We start from the raw sequence: 26,922 nt of genomic DNA on the forward strand, positions 1-26,922 counted from the left end.
CTTCAATTGACAACTGTTTACAAAACTTATGCTGTTCGGCTTATACAAGTCTCATAAAAGACCTCAGCAATCTAGCTAATTCACTGATGATATTTTTCACAGCGGACCAGAGAAGCAATGTTGTGTTACAGAAGTATGCTAAAAAGCCACAACAACTTTTAACCTTTTCGAACCCCTACAAACAAGATCAAACTGATTTTTGCTTATTTTTGTAGGGAAGTAAAACAAACAAAGGCCAAATTAACGCCTGCAATGCTGGATGCTGGCCTTCTGTGACTCTCAACCAAAACTATCACAATGGTATAACACTCGCTATAAATAGTACAATGCAATTTCTTCCGTAAACCTAAATTGATTGCAGAGATGACACTACGGCAAAGGACAGCTCAAGATCTACGGATCCTGAAGAAGACTGGTCAGTACTCGACTCGTTGACAGTTGTTCAAAACTGCCCTTGCCGTCGTGGGTCGTAGTGTCAGCCCTGTATTCGGTTTGGTTCACGTAAAGTGATGTCTGACTGAAGTGCAGCTCCGCAACAAGAGATCCGATATTAAACGAAAAGTACTCAGAACAATTTACAATTATGTAGTCTCCCGCATTCAATAGTTTCATGATTTCTTTGTGATCGTATTTATTTTATTTTATTTTTATATTGTTCTTTGCTTCCAAAGCTGTCCAACATAAAACTGATTTTGCCACAAACAAAATGAAGTTCAGTTTGACCAGCTATTTAAAAATTTGGCAGCAGGTAGCCGGCATGCAAACATGAAATCTTATCTACGCATCGACACTCAAATCAACGAATGTTGGACATTCTGATTATGGCTTCTGACAGGCTTAAAATTAAAAACAAATCAAAATGAAGAATTTATTTTGCATAATTAACATCACCTGCGCTTAATAAAATTACAAGATTGATATCTTTGTCTGAATTAACTTATTTTCTAGCCACTGAAACAACTGTAGTGCGTGACAAGAGCGTTATGTTTCATTGAGATAACGCCATTCATTCTTTATTTCCCCGCCCCTATTCAATTTCAGTGATATAGACCGATGTCGTAAGCGCTTCGCTAATAAAGTGCAGTTGTTGATTGTATTCAACAGCCAAAACAAATGTTTGTTGAGAGATAGCAGAGCTCACTGGATTAGACTTACCTGAGTTCATTGAGATGATCTTGTGAGTTATTCCAGCGGTATAATGTGACTATAACGTGAAGGCATCAACGAAAAATTCAGATCTTCTCTACGGGATATCGTAGCGAGAACTGCGAGAGCAAGTGTTGTCGAAGTTTTATGGATGTGTGAGCAGCGATGCGATGCGAGTCTTCACACGGGCTAAAAGACTTCGTTTCTCTCGAAAGTTATTCCTAGCTGTAATTCCTGTCGGCTGGCTTGTGATTTTTATCGCTCTCTCCTTGTACAATGACCACGAGAATACCGGTAAGTTTTTGTTGTCTTGCTTTAATACGCGTGCTTAGCTTCCTTTCACAAATTGCTGTCAAAGAGCGGGGACGCTCTAATAACGACTCCGCAGGCATGCAGCGAACAAATGTTTCTATAGCCGTACAATCTTTGCTTAGATACAAACAGTTTAGATGAAGAATATCGCTGTTTGTTCTTGGTATACTTCAAGCGGTCATTTATATTGAACACGGTTTAAAGAGAGCGCTTGAACTGCATGCTTCGCCAATATCCTAACATGAATGCACAGGCATGTGACTCAAAATTCACGATGAAAATTGTGAATTCTTTACCCCATTCTGTTGAGAGTAACTCTTGCCTTTTACACAAAATCTGCGGGTGACCAAATGCCCAGTAATTGTGGTTGTGTTAAGGTATATTTTCCAATTCTGGCATGTCCGTAAACAGAGTGATGCGATGTTATAATTCATCCATCTTGACGGAATTTGTCCTGATGAACCGCGAGAGAAGTTGTCATGTCTTTTGTAAACTGGCAAATCGTGCTTTAGTAGCTTAATTTCATGACACTGGGAAAAGATTAGACGAGATTTGCAATCTTTATTTCGAATTTAGGTTTCTTTATGTGGCCACGAGGAACAATTGTTGAAAATTGTGAAGAAAGAAGAATGGAAAGCATCAAGTTATTATTTTTTACTTGCCACGATAGTTCTCAACTCTGAAGAAGAACGAACGCATTTCTTTTCTTATTTATTGCTAGCATGGATGCGAATTTCGTTCATTTTGTCCCTTAAAGCCGTGTGTAGATTGTAGAGCTTATGTTTTATTGGCCTCTGTAAAACTCGCTTTCATCGACACAAGTTATGAGGTTAATTTACACGAGATATATTTGTCTTTGTTTTCAAATTACCATTACGCTTTTAAAAAGCTAAAGAGATAGAAGATAGCTGATTTCTGCATTAAAGCGACGCTAGATCTTGACTAATTTTAGTGATACGGCCGTTCTTTGTCGTCAAGAAGTTTACAAATGCAAACCAGTGATTTTGGAGTATTTTTTTAAAAATTAAAATCAATTTGTGAGCTAGCCAGGTGTTTTTGTAATTGCTTACTTGTCGGCTTCCTGTGTCATGAAACGAACATGAAATCTGCATTTGCACGTTTGTTTGAAATTCTTCACTTATTTAACACAAGTGTATAACAGGTTCCTTCTCAAGAGCTTTTAAAAAATATCAGTCTTTAGTCTTGCGAAAAATATATCACTGCAGTCGAGATTAAACTTTTTACAGTACATGTACATGAACAAAAATATTGCTTGAAGTCTGAGCTCAAGTCGTTCCTCTCCGCCTTCTTCCCGGCTGTCATATTGAAAGGGCTTCAGCTCGCCGGAATATCTTGGCGGTTATTCAACAACCCCGCAAATTTATATACGGACTTCTAGTAAATGGATTTTACATGAAAACCTGCTGATATTTGAAAGAGAAACCGCCATTCTTGTGATTGTATAAAATGTTGATACCAGAAACAGCTGCCTGCCGCGTTTTGACGAACTCACGCTCCGGGAAACAATATAGCGACTGAGCTTGTAAAATCATAATTTTGATATCAGGTAGTTTTTTTTTTAGGTTTTCCCTTTAGGAGAAAGCAATTATACAGACTGCCAAAGCAGTCGGCTAAAAAAGCAATTTTGTAGAACTGTTTTGTTTTTGTTTTCAAAAGGCAATGTAAAATTATGCCGCCAACACTGCTTTCGTCTGGCTTTTAATTTAATTTAATTTTAGCTTTAGGCGACATTTATTTTTGTTTTTTTACAAAGTCAATTTCTTTTAAAAACAGCACAACCACCGCGAAAATAGCAACGCCCTATTTTCTCAGAGCTATCTGTTTTGATTTCTCAAAGCCAATTACAATGATCTCGTTTTTGGTAAGATTTTTGGACGATAAGGAGATTGAAGTGTTGTTGTAAGTTAGTAACTCTGAGGTCTATTGTAAACCAGTGATAACCGAAGCTTTTCTGTTTTTTATTATTATCAGTGAAACTTGATATTATAACTACAGAAGCGTATGAAAAAACAGTTTCCGCTTGTTGTTTTGCTTCCTCGGCTATCTGCGCAAAAACATTTTATCTCCGTACAAGCTGTTTTCATTTTGTGAATTGATATGTTAACCTAAAATCACTCCATATTTCTATTCATTCGTGGTAATATTTCCTTTACATATCATGGCATAAGAGTTACGTGAATTAATGTTTTCCTGTTTCATCTTGAGTTCATTAATTTCATAATTTTTGTGGTTTACTGAATGTAAATGATTTTCAATCATTTATTCCCCCATCCCCTCCCTGCCAATCCCCAATGTGCATCTTGGGCTTTTCGCTGTCTTTTAGCCTGGCTTTTCTGAACACAACGGGACAAAAATTTTATTTCCCATGAATCAGGGTGAATAACTGTACTAAAATACATTATTCGCCTCAACAAGAAAAACTAGCGTTTTCTTTAGCGAAAGGTTACCTCCACCTTTCGCAAGGCTGAAAAACTAATCCGAAAATTTTCTGTTTTTGAAGGGGCAAATACTTCCATAAAAGTGCAAAAAATGGCCAGCTAACATTTCATAAAGCCAACGGCTGCTCGTTAATTCGGGGAATGAGATTCTGTTCGCTAAATTTTTTTGAATTTTCAGTTTAAGAAGCCGGCGTATGGATCAAACTGCGTTAGCTTACAATAAACTCATTACAGGAAATATTCAGGTAAAAACAGAAAACTATTTAGTTTCCATGTCCCCGTTGGGTGCCCTTAATAAATGACTGAAATCTTCAAGTGCAGAAGAATAGTTAAGATAACTTAAAATGAGTATAAACTAACTGAGTTGAATCGCCGATGCCAAACTAAGGGAGAGTAATACTGTTGAATTCTGCGGGTGATTGTGTTTTGGAATCCTTTTGCACCGTAAAAATTGTGCGAACGAGGCAGTCATTTGTAACAGTCGGTACTCTCTTTTGTAAAGATTCTAATACAGCTGCATTTGCTATTTTAACCACAGCTTAGATTTCTCAATCAATCTTGAGAGACAGATTTGAGATGCTTTTATGATAAGCTTCTCAGTTGCATGCGGCAAAAAATGTATGACACGGGCTTGTTTATAAAACAGAAAAAATTCGAAAAATTTTGGCTTTCCGTGTTAACGAAACAAAGTGCTACCAAGTAAATTTCAAGTTTCAGCCACTGAAACGGACACGCTGTTGAATTTTATCCACAGTTTCGGATCGAAGTTCATTTAGTTGCTAAAACCACCTTTTACAGCGCAATAAACAGCACCAACTTCCTTCCCACGGTCTATCATCTCTTCACCCCAGAGGAACGAGGTTGGAACAGCACCGCGGCAAAATTATGTTAAATGGGCTTCATTTGAATGGTCACACTAGAAAACACTCATGTTTGAGCTACCTCTTGCAGCATATAAATGAACAGTACCTCAGAGAAGTGACGCCCAATAGCTTTCAGGTCACACTTGGCTCAGTAATTTGAACCACTTTGCCATGGTCTTTCTCCAGTTTGCATGGGTGGGGGGGGGGGGGGGAGGGGCTTACCCTGCAAACTTGCTTCAAGGCGGCTTCTTTCTTCTTATGCGCCGAAAGAGAAAACGGACTTTGAGAAAGTCTAGTAGTCATTTGACTTAAAGCCGGCACCTTTTACACAATGAATAATACAGAAGGAAGGTACGACGCAGTAGCTTTCATTTGACAGGATAAACTATAGGAATTAATTCACGGGTTAAAGCTTAGAACCTCCTAGGAGCACACCACTTCCTCAGAAAAGTACTGCTTCGTATAGCATTCAGGTGAATGGTCAATTCTTACAAACAGGTTCTCTTACACAAGTAGAAACTCGGCTCGGGGGGTGTCGAAAGGAGAAAGCGTTCAAATGTGTCGAGTTTCATAGCGTGTTTGGTTTGTAGTGCTTGTTTGTGGATCCAAGACAGCTAAATTGACTCTTTCCGGTGTTGTCACTTTGACGTCACGTCAGAGATAACTGTATTTGATCTTGTATTTCAAACATGTCTAAAATTTAGAAGAATGTTGAAAAAGAAAACATAAGGATGACAGTAAACGTTTGATGTGTAAACCGTGAAGTGCGGTATTGAAAGTTACCCGAAAAGCAAACCGCTTCCTGTTTTTCCGTATTCAGTTATATCGACACACTTGGTAAAATCCTTAAGTGCTAAAACGTCCATCACGTATTTCCGTTTTCGCATTAAGTTTATTTGTGGTTTAATATTAGCCCACCCAACTGCCGGATATGCTAACGCACAACCCCACCTTCCCACCAAAAAAACATGCTTCTCATTTCCTTAATGGTAAATTGCGCCGACGGGTGGGGGCACTCCTCTATTTAAGCTATGTAGGTTCTTCAGCCGTTTCGGTCAGAATTATGGTACATGTACAGATTTTAACCATTTTGGTCTGAAAAGGGAAGGTATAGATCCTAGAAACATTAACCAGTTCCGAAAAAATATACATGAATTTTTGGAGGCCAGGTCTGAAAAAAAGGACCGGTAAATTACATATTTTGGTCTGAAAACGTGGCAGGGTTTATAAAGGGTTTGGAGAACCGAACCGCACACCCGCACCAACAATTCTGAGGGGTAACCCCCCCTTCCCGTCCCGGGCCTAGAGTATAGAGATCGCTAGAGAGTTTTCTTTTCTTATCGGTCAACTACCGGTGGCATATCGGTCAACTATCGGCGGAATGTCGGTCAACTATCGGCGGAATGTCGGTCGTGTATCATGCGATAGTCGAGCGAGAGTCGACCGATGACGTCAACGTCAACACACTGCGGATATTTCAGTGTGGAGATAGAAGAAGCAAAACCTTTGCGACCAAGGAAGGCACGAAACGATTATGCGAGAGCATAAATTTTGCCAGTTTGGACGGGGCAAATTTGGCTGGAAAAATAGACTGTGTTGATTGAGAGATCTTTTATACCAGGTGTCTGAATTTTTCATTTCGCAGTTTGCCAATATATGAAAACTCCAGCATAGGCAACCGAAAGCTGCTTATTCCATAACACTATGAACGTTTTGTCGAGCTATAATCGACGTAGGAAGAACGCACTCTCAATACGGATTGGAGTCGAGATTGTATGGGACAACGTTGATTGTCGGAATGCAGATCTTTTTGTAGGGGCGGATGAGATCACAAAGGAGAGAGAGGCCGGGATCGAGATCATCGAACGCACTCCCTAATCTTTGATTATTACTAGTTAAAGACTCTAGTATGGGAAATTCACTTCAGTTCTCAAATTGCTGAGATAAAGCCATGAATGTGGAAGTAAACCTTTCTTACCTCAACGTGTGGCTGTCTTTGTGCCTCAGGTCTGTGTAATAATTTCTATTTCCAATGATTGACTGTTTCCTCGCGAGCAACATGACATTTTTATTATCGAATAATGAGTTGCCAAGGGTTGCCTGGGATTCAATTATTTGTATACAAAGCTATTTATTCCGCCTTCCCCCCCCCCCCTCCCTCCCACAAAAAGGTACATTTAACATTGCCGCCTTTTTCCCTCTTTGCAGATAAAGTATTTGCCACGGAGTTAACTAAAGCTACGTGGAGAACCACTTTTCCAGTTGCAAGGAGTGAACTTCATGTTGGTGATTCGACGTTGTCTTCGACGCAGTATGGAAACAGGACTTTCCAGGTGCTGAAGAAAATATTGCTAGTTCATAAATCTTGGGCAAAAGAACGATCGAAGCTTTCACACTACGTAACGCGATTCTTGGACGGTTTACGCGCGCCTTATATTGGGAGCGAAGCTGACGACAAAGCGTTCTTGGATTTAAAAGAAGATTTAAAACCGGACATCTCTGTAGGCAGATATTCTCTTCTTGTTTTTGTAGACATTAAGACATATATAGACCTCAAGCCTAATGTACGGCAAATAGTGAAACTCTACTGCAAAAAATTCGGAACAGGCATCCTGTTTTTCATCTCGAATCATGTGGGATACATAGCGGAATTTCACTTGGAGGTGATTAAGCCACAAAAAGAGAGACAGCCCTTAGATGTGGAAATTAACGAAGATTCAAAGCTATTACGAGTCACTCGCAGAGGCGGCTCAACGGTGAAACCTTACGTGCAGAAGGGACAAGGAACGAGGTGGAATTTTCTGCGATATGACCCGCGGCTAGTTTCGTACGAGACTGTTGAATTCGCCACTAATCGTAAAAAGAGACGAAAGCGAGACCTTGAAAATGCAGTAACAGAGCAAGCCACTATTATTCTGGATGATGGGGAGACAGACGGCATTAAAAAGGTGTTTTTTGGCGGAGGTTTTCCGTTCTTCCTTCACACCATGCTATTTATGGATAGTTTAGATTATTTGTCGCCGGTAAATCCTGTTGTGTTTTCACTTGAGAGGTATCTGCAAATTGACATAGACGATATTTTCATCGCCAAGACCGGGATAAGAATGAAGAAAAAAGACGTTCTGGTAAGTAAAAACAAACGTTGCTAGCTTAAGGACGGTGCCTAGTTACTGCGCATACGTTCTGCTCATCTCATGATACTCGGGTTTCCTATGGGTGGTGCCTACTAATACAGGGATATTTTTGCGCGCTTGAAAGCTACGCGGAGAAAGCAGAACTTAGCAAGTGCTCTTGCCTTGGTATCCAAAAAGAAAATTTGGGGTAACCATGCATTTTTCGGAGATAACAAAGCTTCAATTTGGGAGAACGTGTCATACATTGCTTTGTATTTAAGCACTTTTTAAAACTATTGTTGCTTGATTATCTCTCAAAAATGCCTGGTTATCCCCAATTTTCTTTTTGGATTCCACTAGCCCTTGCTAAGATCTGCTTTTCCGGCATACTCATAAACTGCGCAAAAATAGCTCTGTATTAGTAGGCACCGTCCTTAACTTACAAGCTTTTGCGTCAGTCTTGATATATCCCATAATTCGTGAGAGTGTGTTTAAAGGCATTGCCTTCGCGCGCGATTCCAGTGCAAAAAGAAAGCCTGAATTAGAAATATATTTAAATCCTGCAATATTTGTAATGTATGTTACCTCATTCAATCCTGAATTTTTTTCAGGCTTTCATTTGCAGCTGCTTAATTTGCGTACATAACTACGATGATCACTCATTTATTAATTCTTTTATCTGCAGTTCAAAATATATTCATTTGTGCAGAAAACGTTTTAGTATTGAAGTTTGCTTTAGTCCCTGAAAATGGTCCATTTTCATTAGCCACTGTAGTTGTCATTGGTCCCCGTCTGATACGCTGATTAAAAAAAAGCATTGTCTTAGGGAAGTGCTTAAAACTACTATACTCGAGCAGGGGCCTCCAAACCACAAAATAGATGGTGGTCTCTGCCTGCAATACCCCGTCCCCCCCCCCCCCCCCCCACTCCCCGAACCTCAAGAGATGGTGACTGCGTTGCATAGCCACCCCTCTTTCCAGCAGTAAAAATGACAATGAGATTCAAACCTTACTTTTCTTGTTTATCTAGCAATGCTGATTTACGCTAGCTGAATATTTCTTTGTCAACTCTAGTTGGTGTCTTCGATAACCCCCCCCCCCCCCCCCCCCCCCCACACACACACACTCAGGAAAAGATGGGTCCTTTTCGAACAAACGTGTTATAGCCAATTCCCTTAAAGACTTTTCGGCGTCTCTCTAGTCGGTCCTTAAACGTTTTCGTTAATTTAATTATTTGTCGTCGCCGGGCATAAAATCTTGTTAGTTAACTTTCGCTTGTTGGGGAGAAATCAAAGTTCATTTGTGCCCCCGTTAATTAATCGAGACAGGCTTCTCAATTACAACTACAATACAGAAAATTGGCTTAGTTTTACCGGATTAGTGCTCTGATTTTATTCTTCTGCTTATGAAGCAGTCATCTTCACGTCATTGAACAGCATACAGTCAACTCTCGCCTTGCGGACACCTCGCTATTACGGACAGCAGCTAGATCCCCGACAAAAATAGAGTACAGACTTTTGACTGAAATAAATTCCCGCTGTTGCGGTCTTCTCGTTAAGGATTCTAACTCGCGGTCCCGAGACGGTCCTCAATAAAAGGAGCTGGCTGTAATTAGGAGATAACCTCGTTTATAACCTTGGGGATTTACAAACCGGAAAGTTTTTTTAGACAACTGTTTTTGTGCTGATATAAAACTGAGTCGTTCATAAGTTTGTTTAACCCTTTAATCTCTAAGAGTGCCATTTGGCACATAATGCCATAACTCTGTCAATATTTGACAGATTTCTATGAATTTTTGACGCCAAGATGGTCTTGTGAAGATCTACTCTTTAAAAGGATAAAAACTTAAGCCCCTCCCATATGTGATATGGTTGACCACCCCTATAACTTTTCAACTTTTTTCCCCTAGAAGTTGTGGGTCTTAAGACATTTCTCACATAAATGAAGATGTTGAGACCTGCAAAATAAGCTATAGTTTAGGGGTATACCTAATATACACAAGGATTGGGGCGTTTTTGAAGTTTTAAATGTTTGCATTTTAAGGCCATTTATCTCAAAGCCATAACTTTTCTTATTCATAATTATATCAGTTATGAAATACACTCATGAGTAGCTTTAAAATGGTATATCATGCATGGACATTGAGTTTGTAGTCTTGGATCTGGAGAAAATGTCGTTTTGCTTTAGGGGTTAAAGGGTTAAGAAAGGTCTACTTTAACGAGATTCAAGCCTTTGTAGAGTTATTTGTTTTTAAGATGGAGATACATACGGTTTATAGGCCAAAGGTAGGGTAAAATCCTGTTAGGATCTTGGACGTGGCGCCACTGAAGTGGAATTGCGGTTCTAAGCATGGTAGTATCTGTTCTTTTATACCTGTATTTATTCCAAGAGACAGACGAACTGTCATGTTATAAGGCACTTTAGCTTGGACTTTGGAGCCTGTGAATGAACTCCTAAATGTAGAACAAAGTAGCTGTATTTTCAACGTGTGAGTTAAATCCTATTTAAGCGTGGCCATTGAAATGACAGCCATTGATGCTATCTATTTCCCCCTCGTTTTTCGTAACGCTGTACAAGGTTACTGAGTCTGGAGGTAAAATCCTTGAAGGGTCATCGTTCAAATGAAAACTATCGCGCAATACTTTTAAGTCGTTCTGTTCATTATGGCGTATAAGTGCTCTATCTTTTTAAGTTTGTGAGTGAGAAGCCGAGGGCAGATGAAAGCAATCGAGTCTAAGTACTTTCTTTTGATGCTATTCATCCTGTACAAAGTGGTTCTAACTTTTGACTTTGTGGGGAAATAATTAGACCTTTTGATCAGCTTGCCGGCTTGTTTGCTCAAAACGCACTTTTGCATTCGATGTTTCACGTCCATTTTGCCTTCGGCAAATCTGAATCGAGTTTGTCTTTCGCATGTTACACGTTCTACAAAGATGAAGAGTCAACTGTGCAACAGTATCCGAACGCGTTAACTTCAACTGACAAAGCTGCGTCATTTTCTAGGATTAAGTTTTTTAGACATGCTGTCTGGATCACTTGTTTACTCTTATCGGTCTGCAGTCGCTCCAATCGCCAGTGGCCACCGTCGTTTAGTACTTATTTGAGGAAATAGCGTGTTGTTAAAGACCTTCTTAAAGGTGTGTTTGTGTTTATTAGCTTGCGCTAAGTTGGGAATGATCAGTCATAGTCAATGTCTGTCTCCATTAAATTAATCGAGACAAACTTCTCATTTACAATTAATAACATAGCCAATTGGCTTATGTGTTCTTAAATTAATAGTACTTATGTTTTCCGGATTAGCGTTCCATTGTTGGATTTAAAAGCCCTAGTGTGTGCATCATTGGAAAGCGTTGTTAGTGATTAAGAAAATTAGCAAGTTAAACCTTTCCCACCATAATAACCTTACAAGTTAAAAATAGAACACTTCTGTAGACAACTCTGGATGTAATATTTTTAAACTTAATTGGATTGTTTTACAGGGTTTCAATTGTGTACTATAACAAGATTAAAGCTGTTGTATAGTGTATTTTTGAAGTTGGGGATAATTCCCTTTTTAACGCCAGAAATAGCGTATAATCCGGTAAGGTTGGTGAACGTGGCGCGACACAAGAGGTATTGTGGTACTTAGCATTGAGAAAAGAGTTCTATGTGTTTAATCAAGAATCAAACCATCTCTGATTCTGTGAATGAAATCCCTCAAATAAAACTCGTTGAACAGGAGCAATTCTTTGCTGTAATACTAATAATTGCTATGTTGGACAAGCGGGCTCTATCTTAAACAAATATTTAGTTTTATCAGCATAGTTGATAAGGTCATTTGCCCACCGTAAAGAGATTCGAGTGCTGGTGTTTCGAAAGTCAGCCCCTCGCCAGAGTGAATTAAGGAATTATGGGTTGTGTGCTGAATATTTCGTTTATACTGAGTAGCACATCTCGTACCCAGAGTCCTTAGGCTCTTTGGCCAGCAGTTAGTCGCCTGGAGAGACTCTGGGGACTTCGAAAACATTCAATTTTTCTGATTGGCTGGTCTGTAACTTGTGCATCAGTTCAGTTTATTGTTTGCCATAAAAAAGTGTTCAAATGCAAATTATTATTATTTGAACACTAATGGCGAGGAAGCCCAAGGAAGCCACCGGGCTTATAAGGAATGGGCTGGAACAAAGTACACACATGGGACCAAAATCAATGGCAGAGCTACAGTAAAATATATTACTTAGTTATATTAATCAGTTAGGCTAAAAGAAGGCGAAAATGAAAGTGAAAAGCAGAGGTAAACAAATAAATAAATAACTGAATATTTATGATAAGAGGAATGCTTTCAGCTTACTACAAAAGGAAGCGGTACTTGTTGCATTTCGAATTTCAGGACTAAGAGAGTTTTACCGCAGGAATCCTGCGGTAATAAAATTCCAGTTCCCCAGAGGTTCTCCTGGTGACCAACCGCTGGCCAAAGAGCCTGAGGACTCTGGATACGAGATTGGACGCTAGAGAATTCGAAAATATTTAAATCTTTTGATTGGCTGCCTCGTAACAGCTTGCTCTGTTTTACCGCAGAAATCATGCGCTGAAACTGGAACTTTTGGCTTTGCAGTCCGTGCATAAAATCGTTAATGGAGGTGGCAGCGGTTTAGAACGCCGAACTTAAAATCCAGAGGTCCCTGGTTCAAGCCCCGTCCTCGGCCACGCTTGTATATAGCCAGCTGGTTTGCTTCTAACCAGTTGGGATTTTTAACCTGTTGTGTTTAATTCGATTTTGACTTGTTTCCTGTCATTTCTGAGTGGAATGCCTGTAAACTAGCTTTGGGTACCCAAGTGCATTTGGTTATCCTTGTGTACTAGATGATTCTCACTTCAGTGAATCTGTAAAATCTCGAAGGATTTTTGTTATCAAAAACTGTAGAGTTGTAATTAAGCACTGCAAAGCAGTCTGTGAATGAAATTCCAAAGTGTGACCGTTGAGGTGAAATCAATCAAATCTAAGTACTTTCCCGTAGTGCTGTGTATTATCGCTTTATTATTAACCCCTAGGGCAAAACGACATTTTGTCCAGATTTAGGGCTACAAACTCAATGTCCATGTATGATATACCATTTTAAAGCTACTTATGAATGTATTTCATAACTGATACAATTGTAAATGAAAAAAGTTATGCCTTTGAGATAAATGAGCTTAGAACGTAAAAACGTCCCAATCCTCGCGTATATTAGGTATACCCCTAAACTATAGCTTATTTTGCAATTCTCAACATGTTCATTAATGTGAGAGATGTCTTATTGAAGACCCACAATTGCTGAGGGAGAAAAAGTTGAAAAGTTGTGGGATATCAGATGTGGGAGGTGGTTACGTTTTCATCCTTTTAATAAGTAGATCTTCACAAGACCATCTTGGTGTCAAAAATTCTTAGAAATCTGTCAAATATTGACAGAGTTGTGGCATTGTGTGCCAATTGGCACTCTTTAGGGCGATTTACACGGTACGACTTTGTCGCATGCGACAAGTTTACGACAGGCCTACGACAGGAATTGTTTCTTGTAAATCAAAACTACAACTCGCTTACGACTGTCGTGTACGTCACAAAAAATGTCGTAGGGATCATAGGTATAGGCAATGTTGAGTGACGAGAGTTGTGTGCTTTTTTTTTGAATGAGGCGAGCAGCGCGCGCTCCAGAATTCGCATGCGACAGTCGTAAGCAAAAGTTGTACCGTCTAAATCGGCCTTTGGGGATTAAAGGGTAAAACTGTACTTCCATGGTTATAAGTCTTCTCTGATGAACAAGTTGCTTTATTTCTACAGGAGATGATCTCAGTGCAAGACAGACTTGCGCAAAAAATTCCAGGGTTTAAATTCAACATGGGTTTCTCAGGGCGCAGCTTCAAACAAGGCGACGAGGAAGAGGACGAGGGGGACAATGCACTGATAGAGCATGCGCAGAAGTTTACGTGGTTTGGTCATTTGTATGATCACGAGCAGCCTCATAAACACACCTACTGCGAGATCGTCAGGTCGCTGAACAAGAACGAGGAATTTGCAAAGGTACCAAGGCACGTACTAGAGAGTTTTAGATCCGAGTTTACCGCGAACCTCTAACGTAACCCGTTTGCGGTTCGACGTTCAAACGTAATTCGATTTAGTTCTTCTTGCAAATTTACGGCCGCCATTCTGAATCAGCAGCCATGAATGGCACTTGTTTTCAAGATCCAATAGGATTTATCAAATTTTGCATTTCGCCCGAATTCGTGCCTCTGTTAATGGATAAAGACTTGCCCCGCAAGATTTTGTATCATAATGTGAGATAAAACAGGAGTTATACGCTAAAAGCTTTCAGGTAAATGACATACGTGAAAACCTACCTCTCCACGTTGAAAACGCACGTCGAAAACCTCAAACGTGACGGGAAAGACTGGTCACGTGACCTCCAGCGGTTCGCGGTTCGCGGCTCGTGGTAGACTCGGATCCAAAACTCCCTCTTGTTTCAGAATGCATCTTCTCATTGTTCTCCATACGTTTCAGGATACTAGTTGGGAAATTTATTTGAAAATCATGTCACTGTAGAATCATGGGAGATCATTTTCTTCTCAAACTCGTTGATAGTTCATCAAGAGAAAACAAAGAAAAACGCTACCGTAACCGTGGTTTGGATATGTGTTCCAAATTACCATAAAAATTTTGCCAACCTTAGCCTTGAATTTCTCCAAGAATTATTGATCATTTGAGAAGCCATATCAGACACTCGAAAGTGTGTTTCATCAGACATCCAAAAACTGAGAAGTAGGTTGAAAAAACGAGGCGCAGCCGAGTTTTTTTAAACGACTTCTCAGTGTTTGGATATCTCATGAAACACACCTTCTCGTGTATGATGTATTACTTCATTCTCACGATCTACATCTTTGATGAAGTAGTAATGTTGTGAGGAGATATTAGATACTGATCACCATTGGAGCTTCAAGGGTTGATCCCATAGTCAAGTCGAACCTCTCCTTACAAACATTTCATACAATTAGAGACCGTTCGCATGGATCTGAAGAATCCAAATTCTTTAGTCTTTAGTTTTCTTTGCCTCTTTAGTATAGACATCTCCAAAAATACGTTGCGTTGCTTCTTGTTCTTCGGTTCTGAATATAACCGGTGGCTGATTGCCTGTCTGCCTTCTAAAGAGATTTAATCCACGTTACGGAAAAGATCTGTACATTTTACCACAATACCTTGCGAACCTGACACAGCCCATAGGCACATAGAAAGCCTTTTTTGGCGAAATTTGTCCCTGTACTAACAACATTATGTACAAGCGAATATGAATATATGAAACATATATTTTAACTGAACTCACAACATGACCAGCTCCCAGTTGGCTTGATAGCTCAGTTGGCAGAGCACTGCACCGGAATCGCAGAGGTCATGGGTTCGAATCTCGTTCAAGCCTGAATTTTTTTTTTAAGGCGTACTAACTGCGAGGATCTTTCTTCCATTTAAAGGGATACTCTAGACCCCAAAACAACTTTCCAAATTCAGAAAGCTTATGACCCAAATAAAAGATGTTTACCAAAATTGGAGTTCGATCTCCGCTATTTTGCCTAGAAAAACGAAAAGTTTCTCGCCATGGGATACGAAGTAGCGCTTGGGCCGAAAACTGGAAATGACGTAGAAAGAAGAACTTGCCAAACCTTTTCCGGTTAGATTTCCCTGGATTTCTTTAGCAAGATTCGGTAAATGGCTTGATTTTAAAATTCCAAAATAAAATGTATAGTTCGTGTTTTGAGGAAAATTCAATAATACTGTATCGATTTATAGTTGCTTGATGCTTAATTCTAGTAACAACGGTGAAGGTCTTCAAAATTGGCATTTCTTTCGGGTTTTTTGTACGGATGGTTCGGAGACTCACGATTCGATTTGTTTGCTAACCCCACGACCTCTGCTCACTTTTCTGAAGACTGTTCTCAACCACAAATTATCATAGCTGTGTTTTTGTGGAAAGACGAAAAGCTCACAAAACGCCATTTCAACCTTGTTTTTAAGAGGGACTATCAGAAAATAAGAGCATAGGCCCGATAGAGGACAGCACGTCCAATGAAGCCGCTCGCGCCAGACAGATCACAAGACAAGCTACTCCACCTTAACCAGGGTTCACTGTATGTTTGAAAAATAATAAAAACAATTGTTATTGCAGTGCAGCCTGAAGAAAACTAGCATTAGCCGATAATGATACTTAAGCTTACCTTTCGAACACGCGTAGTATCGCAGTTATTTCATCAACCTTGTTCAGTTCAGGTACGCGACTGTCATATATATTCGCTGTATACGCGGCGCGACAGGGCAAAATGACCAACAACGGTGAACACCGTTTCCTAAATCAGCATAATATCAAAGGTGACAGGCCTTGTTTTGCTTTAAAATGGATTTTGCCAGTCACGTTACTTAGCGGAAAAAATCCCTGTAAAGTTAGCTCGAATGCAGTAGTATTTCATCCTCTCTTGTATAGAACGCAATATGGCATGAAAGGTAACTCGTTTAATATCCCAAAAGGCCCAGCACAACACAATGACTTCCGAATTTAATTATGTGCTTAGTCTTCGTCGTAGTATTGCTGTTTGTACAGGTACCGCCCCTGTAAAGTGTGAATCGTTGTAATGAAAGCTACCCACATCTCCAAGCTTTCGCTGAGCTTTGTACGCTGTGTCTCTATTAAACAGGCCAATTCCCAAGCAAAAATCCACGTGGATTTTTTTTTAAAAATATAACTAAACTAGATTTTAAATAACAACGCCGTACCATTAAAAGGAAACTTTAATGCTACTTAAAACTTATTCTATCGCCAATGAAATCGCATTGCGGATGTGAAATACACCGAAATTGCGATAAAATGCATAACTGGTCGCTTACCAATCCGCTCTTAAATACCTCTTCGCACTCGTTTTGTAGAGTCCGTAACCGAGTTCACTTCGCTGTTGCACGGATAAACACATACGACAGAGAGCCCTCGTAGCTCTGCTAACGTTGCTCCGTCGGCAATTTCGATTGTACTATTTTGTTCAGAAGAAAAAGAAGCAAAAGAACTGCTCTAATCCCCAGAATCCATATTGTCTTCAGTGTTGTAAATAAGAGCGGTTCTTCATTCTACGTCATCGATCACGTGCTGTACCAAAGACGATTTTTACTTCCGGTCTTCAAAACGGGGAAAATTTCGCCTTTCTCCGGCAATTTTCGGCCTTTTACTTTTTTCTTTTGTACTTTTTGTGCCGTTTACCGTTTATTATAGTCTAAATGCTACCTTTTAAGTGAAAGTTGTTTTGGGCTCTAGAGTATCCCTTTAACATTACGTCTGCTAGGTTTCAAAAGATTTTACAACTTTTCTGTGTGTTTTATTAGCGTTTTTAGGGTTTTCGTGCACTAAGAATTCGGAAGGATGGATTGTTGATATACAGAGGGGTCCACCCCTCCCTATTATTTTAGAGTGCTAAGGCGCAGAGACATTCAACACTCGTGAGCGGATTGACATACAAACGAGGCTTGTGTGACAGTATTGATCTTTTTACCCTGTTTGCATGTCTTTTTAAACAGAAGAATATTAGACCGCAGGCTCAACTGTAGCAACAGTTCTTGAAAACGTTTGTATTATATAGACACGAGCGTTCTACTGAAAAATACACCACTCGTAAAATTCACACGAAACTACATCGGGGTTCCGATTGGCGTATTTTCCATACCCTCAGAATTGAGGATATTGATGACGTCATTTCTCGCTTTTGCCATTGTATATGCAAACTGTCGGTGAAAAATGGCGAGCGATAGATTTGTCTATATAATAAAAAGAAGATTACACGGTGGCTTCAAGATATGAATTTTATTTTCTCGTGTTAAAAACAATATTTTGTTCACTCCCTGCGCTCGTTCGTAAAATATTGTTTTTACCACTCGAAAGTAAAATTCATATCTTCGCGCCGCTCTGTAATATCCTCTATTTATTTACCTTGTAAAAGCATGGCATACCAATGAACCTGTCGTACATGGTGGCTCCACACCACTCGGGAGTTTATCCAATACATGAACCGCTGTACGATGCCTGGTCAAAAGTCAGACACATCCGGGTGACTTCCACGGAGGAATATCCACACTTGAAGCCTGCTTGGTTCTGACGAGGATTTATCTACAAAGGAGTCAAGGTAAAACAGGTTCATACTATTTATTGCTTCTTAGCGCCTTAAAGCCGCCGTTACACGTCGAAAATTTTAGCTGAAACTTGTGCGCAACGGCGAACGAGACCAGTTTCACGAAGTGGTGTTACACGGTGAAACTCTTGTTCTTTCACCACTGCGACCGTTACGAGCCGTTGCAGAAGTAGAAAGCGGTTCTACTTTTCGTGAAACTTGTCTCGCAACGGAAGTTCAAAAAAGTTTCACGAAACCATGTTATACGGTGCAACGCCAGCTGAAACTTGTTTCGCAGCGCCGTTGCACACAAGTTTCAGCTAAAAGTTTCAGCGTGTAACGGCGGCTTAACCCCTGCCAGTTTACTTTGGAAAATTTCCTGGCATTTCGTCTTGTTCAAAATGATGGGTTCTTTTTAGCTTTGCCTTCAAATGGAACATGTTCCTCCCGAATGAAAATTTTCCGATCAAAACTTCTGTATTTATTTATTTATTTATATATTTTTTTTTTTTGGTAAATGGTAAACATCCATTACAGATGGCTTAGTAATACTAAACAGCAAACTTTTCTTTAACGTTTCATGCTTTTTTCCCCTCGTTTTTTTGTTGGTTTCAGGTTCTTCCTCGTCAAACCTGTGGCCTGTTCACCACAACAAACTTTTTCCACGAGATTAAGGGTGGCAAGAAGGCCCTAGACAGAAGTATTGATGGAGGAGAGCTATTTGAAACGCTGTTGCGAAATCCAGTGAGTATTCTCAAATGTACAATTTGTTTAGAAGAACAGGACTCGCGGTTTATTCCCAAAGGACCAAACGCAGTTTGCGCTTAGTAACCGTCCCTGGTTTCATTTTGAGGTTAAACAAACTACGCGACTTGTGTCGAAAAAAAGAATTCTTTAGCAACTTAATTTTTCAAGTTATTTCAATTGCAAATGGTTACGGAAACACGGTATCTTCCACATGGCCTATCTCAGTGCAGAATACTGTAAACTGCCGCTTATAAGCCCTGGGCCCAGTTGCTCGAAGCATGGCTAGCGCTAACCCGGGTTAAATGCCATGACAACCGATAGGTTTTAATACCTCTTAACCAATGGTTAGCCCAACCATGCTTCGAGCAACTCAGCCCTGGGCTATACAACTTCATAAGGGGTTTTAGATGGGCTTATAATGATAAACGGACGGGCTTATATCCGAGGGGGCTTATAACCGGAATAAAAATACCGTTTCGAAACTAGCTATAGCAGTGTTGATCGAAATACGTTTTTCATTTACTGGTTTTGAATTAACGTCAATATTAAGAACAAAATTAAAACTAACAACACGAACGAAACTAGAAGAGGGGGCTTATATCCGGGGGTGGATGGGCCTATAATCGGGGAGGGGTGAAGGGGGGGGGGGGGGAGGGGTTCAAGCGGCTGTTTACGGTACTTTATCTCCATTATCTTTGTTTTCACTGATCTAGCCGAAAACGCTACAAAATGTTTTTAGTAAGTATTTGTACATCATCCCCACTTACAAGATCGAAAACTCGCATATTTCGTGGCCTGCAGTGCTTCCGTTATCTGGTCGTGATGCGTGAAGACCCAAATTGCTGCTGCGTTGCGGCGTTTTGTTGCCAAGTAATGCAGTTGGTTGATTTCAAACAAAAATTAATTCGTTTGTAGGACCTATTAAGGGCCTTTGTTTTTCCATGACAGGTGTCAATTGTAATGACTCACATGACCAACTATGGAAACGACCAGTTAGCTTTGTACGGTATCAGCCGATTGGTCAACTTTGTTCACCGCTGGACTAACCTTGAAGTGAAGTACGCTTCGCCGATTGAACTTGCCGACATCTACTTCAATCTGTTTCCAAGAGATAAAGATCCCATCTGGCTGGTAAGTAACTTAAACTTGGAGCATTGCTATTCTGGCAAAAGTCACGCCGTTCCTCAAACTCGCAGATACACTTCGGGCCCCAAACACTTTTTAACGTGCATGATGTTTATAACCAGAATTTCGATCTTGACGTAGAAAACTTTGTAATAAAGAAACACATTTGAAAAAATGTGATGCTATGTCCTAAGTCTGGTGAAAGAAGAAGCTTTATTCATCCATCTTAAAAAATAAATATACAATTACATAATTGGATCTAAAGTTAAAAATAGACAATCATAAACAAATCAGCCTTGCTGCCCGCGCATTAAAAGAGTTCGCATGTGTTCTGGTTGTTGACCTTGGTATTGCTACTGGTCCTGGTGTTGATCTCAGGTTATAGCTGTAGCAAGTATTTGGCTTTGCAGTGAAAATTTGATTTGGGTGGTTTTTATTATTTCCAATTCTTTCTAATTCACGCTTTGTCGCTACTTTTCGTCTTTCCTCCAACGTCGGGAGGGATTTTCTCAGTATCCCAATGATGTCCAAACACCTGCTTTGTGTAGACTCCAACTCATCTGCAAGGTATTTTGGCAGAGCGCCCCAAACTGGGGATGCATATTTAAGGAGTATTCGAGAATTGATGCGAGGAAGAATTAATTGTACATGGAATTCTTTAGTCAGTGACGCAGGTATCCTCGAAGAAAATCGAGTACTCACAACAGGAGTCGAACCTATGACCTTCCGATTACTAGTTTGGATGCTCTACCACTGAGGATACGAGGAAGGCCCAGCTCCCACGATAGTTGTAGAATGTCCGAACTGGTAACAGGAGTTTTATAGGTTAGACTCATATCGGGAGAACTTGGATTTTCTTTTTCCGAGTATGCCCGTGTCTCTGACTGAAATAAAAAGTATGTATCTATTATTTATTCACCAGGTAAACCATAACATCACATTCTTTTCACAAACACCATTCATCGACATTGAAACGCTTGCAATATCGGGAGTGTTTGTCACATGAACCTAGTTTAATGGCCAAGGACCCACGAGTCTTCTGTAGCTCAACGGTAGGACACCCGAACTAGTACTAATCGGAACGTCACATGCTGGACTCCTGATGGCAGAACTTCCAAATATGTCACCGACTGAAAAAAAATACATCTATCATTTTGGGCTTGTTTCCAATAGAACACTACCGGGATGTTGCAGTGGGGAGAGCACTCGCCTCCCACCAATGTGGCCCGGTTCGATTCCCGGACTCGGTGTCATATGTGGGTTGATATGTTGGTGGATATGTTTGTTGTTAGTTCTCGTCCCTGCTCCAAGGATTTTTCTCCGGGTACTCTGATTTTTCCCCTCTCCTCAAAAACCAACATTCCAAAATTTCAATTCGATCTGGACTATTGTCCAGCAATTTAACATGAGCGTCTGGCTCGGGAGATGGCGCAAGCACTCGGAACCCGGAAACTCTTCGGGAGTTTTTGGGAGACCGGCCCCAGGTGCAGTCGTGAGATATGACGTTATAAGACATATATGGTGATACCTTCATATTACATACCTTCATTTCATTTTCGAATCAGAGTCCATGTGATGACAGCCACCATCTTCAAATCTGGCTTAATCACAAGTCTTGCTCCAGGCTCCCTTCATTCCTCGTGATCGGGCCACCTTTTGGGGGTCTGGTTGTACTAGCGACACTCCTCAAACGTCACCCGGATTTTTTGCATATTATTCCCGCCAACAACGCCACGGTGGGAACACGTTTTTTCAACACGGAGAACTACATGAAAGGATTAGATTGGTGAGTCAACTGAAAAACACTTGAATCCTAAGTTTCTTGTCGCTTTTTTCCCTTTTAATCCTTCATTTCTTTTCAAAATTTCGCACAATCAAAAAATGTCATCATCTGTTTTTTTCCATATATCTTATTGTAGAAAATTAACGCTTGTTTTTATTAAGCTATTGGAAATATGCGGGACTTAAACTAACGCGAATTGAAGGAAAAATTAGTTCCCAGTAAAAGAAATTAACGTGTAAGAGGGTCAAAAATTTCAAAATGAGGGAAATTAACGCGACTTACTCAAAGAAACAGAATTTGGTGACACTGGCGACAGGACCAAATTTATTTTAACTGTTAAGATACGAAATGCAAATAATGTTCGTGGAATTGTTCTTAAACGTAGGGGTTAAGCGATGGAATCTGAGCACTTCGAGCGTTCTTCACAGTGTCCATGACAAAGGCGGATCTCCACCCTGGCAAAACAGTTCTTTTTTCCTGGAGTGTATCGAGAATTTGGGGCGACAATAATGGAAATTAAGGTCACGGAAACGCGGAAATTAACAAACTTTAACAACTAAGAAACTTTAACTTTAACACAAAAGTAGATTATAATTAAGGTGACTGAAAATTGAATTTGTAGGGTGATATCAAAATAATGCGTCCGCGCCTTGTCAGCGGACTGTCTGGTGTGTGTACGTCTTCTTTCGCTCTTTTACTTTTCAAAAATATTACTCCCAACCTAAAAAGGTTCTTAGTTGACAAAAAAAAAAAAAAAAAAAAAAAAAAAACAGCAGTTCTTGTTAAGCAGGATATGAGCTGACTGCTGTTTAGTAGAGTGAAAAACAGAACAGCCGGTAGCTCTTACAGTGGAACCTAGATTTAAAGAGAGGGATTTACGGTTCTGCGTATGTCCATGAATCAAAATACTTTTTCGCCTTTGCTCGCTATAACCCAAGTCTATTTTATTTTATCGTTGTTTATGAACTACTTAGGTGGTAATTTTTTTTCATATGATTACGTTATTTCGCATGCAAATAACTGTAAACACATCAACCGTGGATTAAATCCTACGGGTCAACGCTAAATTTAATATCGACAATATGAGTACAATCCACTAGCATTTTCTGTTAATTTTGGTCATCAGTCATTTTACTTGGACTAATTATAGAATGTGATTACTGAAGTACATGTGAGTGGGATTTTTAAGGCCACAAAGTTTATAAGAAAGAGAAAAAAGCATTTAGATTCATGCACATGCGCTGAAATGTAAACCCCTCCCTTTAACGAAGTGCCAAGGGACCAGGTAAATCGGTTCGTTGTGACGAGGTTCTGTTCCATTCATTTTAAAAGGTTGGGCTGGAGAATATCGTTCGTTATACCGAGGACCTCGTTTTAGAGAGTTTAAAGTTTTGCCATACTACACACATGTCAAAATACGATACAAAATACAGGTTTTCGAGTCGAATGTTAAAAAAAATATGGTAAGGAAACCTAAACGAAACCACGCGGTTTTTATGCTTATATAAAATTAGATTTTCTCACAAAATACAAGAGTGAATCGATGTTCCACTGTTTTTATAATTATACAATATGCATCGCTCAGAATGCCTATTGTTCCAGGCACATTTACTTACTGCGAGGCAAAATTAAAGATCTGTAATATTAGCGGTGAAGCGTAAACTGAATGACTCTCATTGGTCCAAATTTACGCGCGCACTGCTGTGTAGGGTACTGTGGATTCGGTGTGTATCACTTTACTGGGGTAAATTTACCTTCCCCATCCGTTTGATAAAACCAGATGTTCATGATAAAGCCGGGTAACTTTGGACCGTTTATACGACTTTTTGGCTAAAAAAAACAAAAACAAAAACAACAACAACAAAGAGAAAAAAACGTTTTATGCCCTTTTTACAGCAAATTCTTCAATTTTAGCCATTCGGGTCGGTATAGATAGAATCTTAAGTAAAGTTTTACCAGTTATACTATCTACCTGGACTAGCCCTGGATTTTGATCTGGGCCATCAGTTTGCGGTCCGGGGATCATTTCCTGTCAGCGAAATCATTTGCAGTCCAATCTTGGGGGATCATTTTGCGAGTAATCGATGGGTAATCAGTTGATTAGCCATTGATTATTGGCGATGATCAATGACTAATTTATTTATGAGTAATCAAAGCCCAAAAATGTTGTGGCCTATTGATTACTCATTGATGTAATTTATCACCTATTGATGTTATTGATTACTCATCGATGACCCATCGATTACTCATTCACTATAATACTGCGCACGAAAGACACCATTTTTTCCTTTGTGATTCTTTTAGATGTATTTTTCTTTATAACTGGCGTTCCTGTTGACAAAATTACGCCTTCACAAAAGGTCAAATAACCTTCCGGCATGTCGAGACGTGAAGTGCTAATCACAAATACAGATGATTGTGCAATATTTCACTTTACCCAACTCTTTATTTAACAAGACGCTATGGGAGCGTATACTTGGGCGTCGTTGTATTAGCAGTATCTGAGCATGCAGGTTAGTTCAGTCTTTGATGACAGGTGAACGATAAAAGATTCGCTAAGAGTCTAAGGCATCGCTTTTCATTTGCGATAAACGTGATGTAGTTCAACCAAAAATGTCACGATAATGGTGGATTCAGTAGGCGACAAAAGAGTATTTTTGGTTCCAGTGATCTCCAGTGGTAAAGATGAATTTTGGCGACAGAGGAGTATTTGTGCGAATACCTTTTCACCCTAATACCCTTATTTTCTGGGCTGTCTAAGTCTTTCTGTGACAGATGTTCCACCTTTTTTACTGGTAACAGCGCACGATCGCAAAATGTCACGCTTAACGTGTAATATGACACGCGTGCGAAAAGACATGGGTTCAATATGGGACGCATGTGATTAGACAAACCTCACAGAACATCCGATTTAAAGAAAGTTAACTCAACGAATCTATTTCATGATCACTGGAATGGGACAGAACTTTAATAACAAAATCAAAGCGCTCTGTGAGTGACCAAAGAATGGAGTATTTCAAATTATCTCTACAGTCTGTTCCTTTCGATATGGAAGGCAACGCAAAGGTCGAAGTGTACGTTCAATCTTTTAGTGGTTTTGCGTGATTGCCAACGGACAAAACATCATGACACAAAAGAGATAATTTCCAGGTTTTAGAAGGGCTTTAAATAAAAGAAGCTGGGTTTACAAAGTGGAAAGACATTGCAGCTCCCGTGGCGATTGAATAACAAGCAGAAACCGTCCGTTTTTTTTTTCTCTTAATTCCAAATTAAGAACCGCCGAAAAATTTCCTTGCTCAATGCCGCATAGCCGGATGAAACTTGATACACGTGAACGATTTTGGTTGCGTAGCACGTGACCGAAATCTTCTCGGTGTTTTCAGCGTGGCAGTTCCGTTCTGCATTCAAACGACGGCTTCTCTCAACGTTTTGTAACATCGGAAGGGGCTTTCCGTTTTGCTAAAGCCCGGGTGCTAAAGTTGCTATTTTGGCTTTATCCAACGTTAAAAAAAAAAATGCGTTTTGCGTTCCGATACTTAGTTGTTGTTGGTATGAATATGCAAATTTTCGGCGTTTGCGTTTGTTCCAATGAATCGATCTTATCGCTAAAGACTGAAAGATGTTTTTTTTCAGATTCTACTGTTATAATTTCATTCACAAAATAAACTCGGATTTTTAGGGTAATTTCCTTTGAAAGTTTACATTTTTGCGTTTTATGTTTGCTGAAACGAACACTCGAGTCACCACAGGGGGCCCACACAAACTATGTGACCGTTTGTATTTTGAATTTATAGAGGCAATGTATGGGAATATCGAAAATCCTCGTATTATCGTACTAGATTGCGATAGATATTCTCATTTAACAACAAAATAAACGTAGTTTTACCTTAAATGTTGTGTGTTGTCGTTCCTGAGGTTGAAGACGGCGATTTTAGCCATTTGAAGGGTTCGGCGTTGAACGTTCACTCGAGCGTAATAGAAGAGTGACAAGGGAGGAAAACTTGTTTTGAAAGGGTTCCAGCGCCGCAGCGATTTTTCCTCATAAAACCGCATCGCTCCGATTTCAAACTTCACAGCATAAAGGTCAAAAGATTTTCGATTCTTCTCGTACCTTCCAATCGAAAATCCATCCAAATGGCCCGGAGCTAGTCCTCGAAGAAAATCAAAATCCCACAGTATTCGAGCGACTAGCATGCGTAGCAAAATTCATACGTACCATTGTCTAACGTCGTCCAATCAGAAAGGGGCAATCAGCGGAACGGTTTGTGGCTGGCACGCATGAATTTTGCAGATCCATGTCTTTACAAAGTTGATTACTGTTGTCTCTCGCTTTCGAGAGCTTTGGCATCATGCAGTTGTTTTCAGCTCTGTTGCTCAGTTCGTGACTGAAAGACGAGTATTATGTTCTTGGAGCTGACATGTATCTCCATTGTTTTGTGCGTTAGCCGCATCCGGCAGATATTCAAAGCTAAGACAGTCAGTAACTGTCACGGGACTCTCTAGGATGCTTCAGCGATTTCTTCTGACAAGTGTTTAGTGTTGTTTCTCAGGCAAGACTGCAGTTTCGATTCTCTCTGAATCTCATCAGTTGCCACTGAAAGTTCTGTCAGCGTCGGAGCAAATTATGCTGTTTTGAGTTTATATATCCTCTTTGACCGTTGGGCGGATCGAAATTTTGCGCCTGCTTTCTTATTGGTTCTTGAGTTTGAACCAATGGTGTATCTTTTAAGCGAGCCAATGGCGCAAGAGGATTTTCGATCCTGATGCCAGCTAAGGTCAAAGTGTTTAGTTTCTGACAAAGGCCGGTGTTTAACTTTCCAGATATTTGGCTTACTTGCGGTTCTAAAAGAGCATTTTGTGCGTTGAGTATGTGAATCTTTTGCTCTCAGCATTGCTTAAGCCTGTAGTAAAACTGGAAAACATGGTTGTCTCATGCGAGGCAGAACGGGGCCCGTCCATTATTGTCATAATCAGAGTTTAAAAGTGTTTACGGGCCTGCACAATTCATGTACTCAACGCACAAAATGCTCTTTTAGAACCGCAAGTAAGCCAGATATCTGGAAAGTTAAACACCGGCCTTTGTCAGAAACTAAACACTTTGACCTTAGCTGGCATCAGGATCGAAAATCATTTTGCGCCATCGGCTCGCTTAAAAGATACACCATTGGTTCAAACTCAACAACCAATAAGATAGCAGGCGCAAAATTTCGATCCGCCTAACGGTCAAAGAGA

At 40.0% G+C, this 26,922-nt stretch overlaps 1 non-coding gene and 1 pseudogene across 2 annotated transcripts in view; both read left to right on the plus strand.

Moving 5' to 3' along the window:
• The first annotated feature begins 1,054 nt into the window (after window positions 1-1,054).
• LOC146463783 (bifunctional heparan sulfate N-deacetylase/N-sulfotransferase 4-like) overlaps window positions 1,055-26,922 on the plus strand; it is a 31,294-nt pseudogene continuing 5,426 nt past the window's right edge. Inside the window, exons 1-7 of the transcript XR_014856818.1 lie at window positions 1,055-1,440; window positions 6,989-7,905; window positions 13,687-13,926; window positions 17,868-18,050; window positions 18,651-18,779; window positions 19,731-19,913; window positions 21,473-21,693. The product of XR_014856818.1 is annotated as a bifunctional heparan sulfate N-deacetylase/N-sulfotransferase 4-like (transcript). The remainder of the gene's footprint in view (window positions 1,441-6,988; window positions 7,906-13,686; window positions 13,927-17,867; window positions 18,051-18,650; window positions 18,780-19,730; window positions 19,914-21,472; window positions 21,694-26,922) is intronic.
• Window positions 15,241-15,313, plus strand: Trnas-gga (transfer RNA serine (anticodon GGA)). The gene has a single exon. It is a non-coding gene; the product is annotated as a tRNA-Ser (tRNA).

The sequence above is a fragment of the Pavona decussata genome, unplaced genomic scaffold, assembly GCF_977016875.1.
Source record: "Pavona decussata unplaced genomic scaffold, jaPavDecu1.1 SCAFFOLD_175, whole genome shotgun sequence".
Classification (NCBI taxonomy): Eukaryota; Metazoa; Cnidaria; class Anthozoa; order Scleractinia; family Agariciidae; genus Pavona; species Pavona decussata.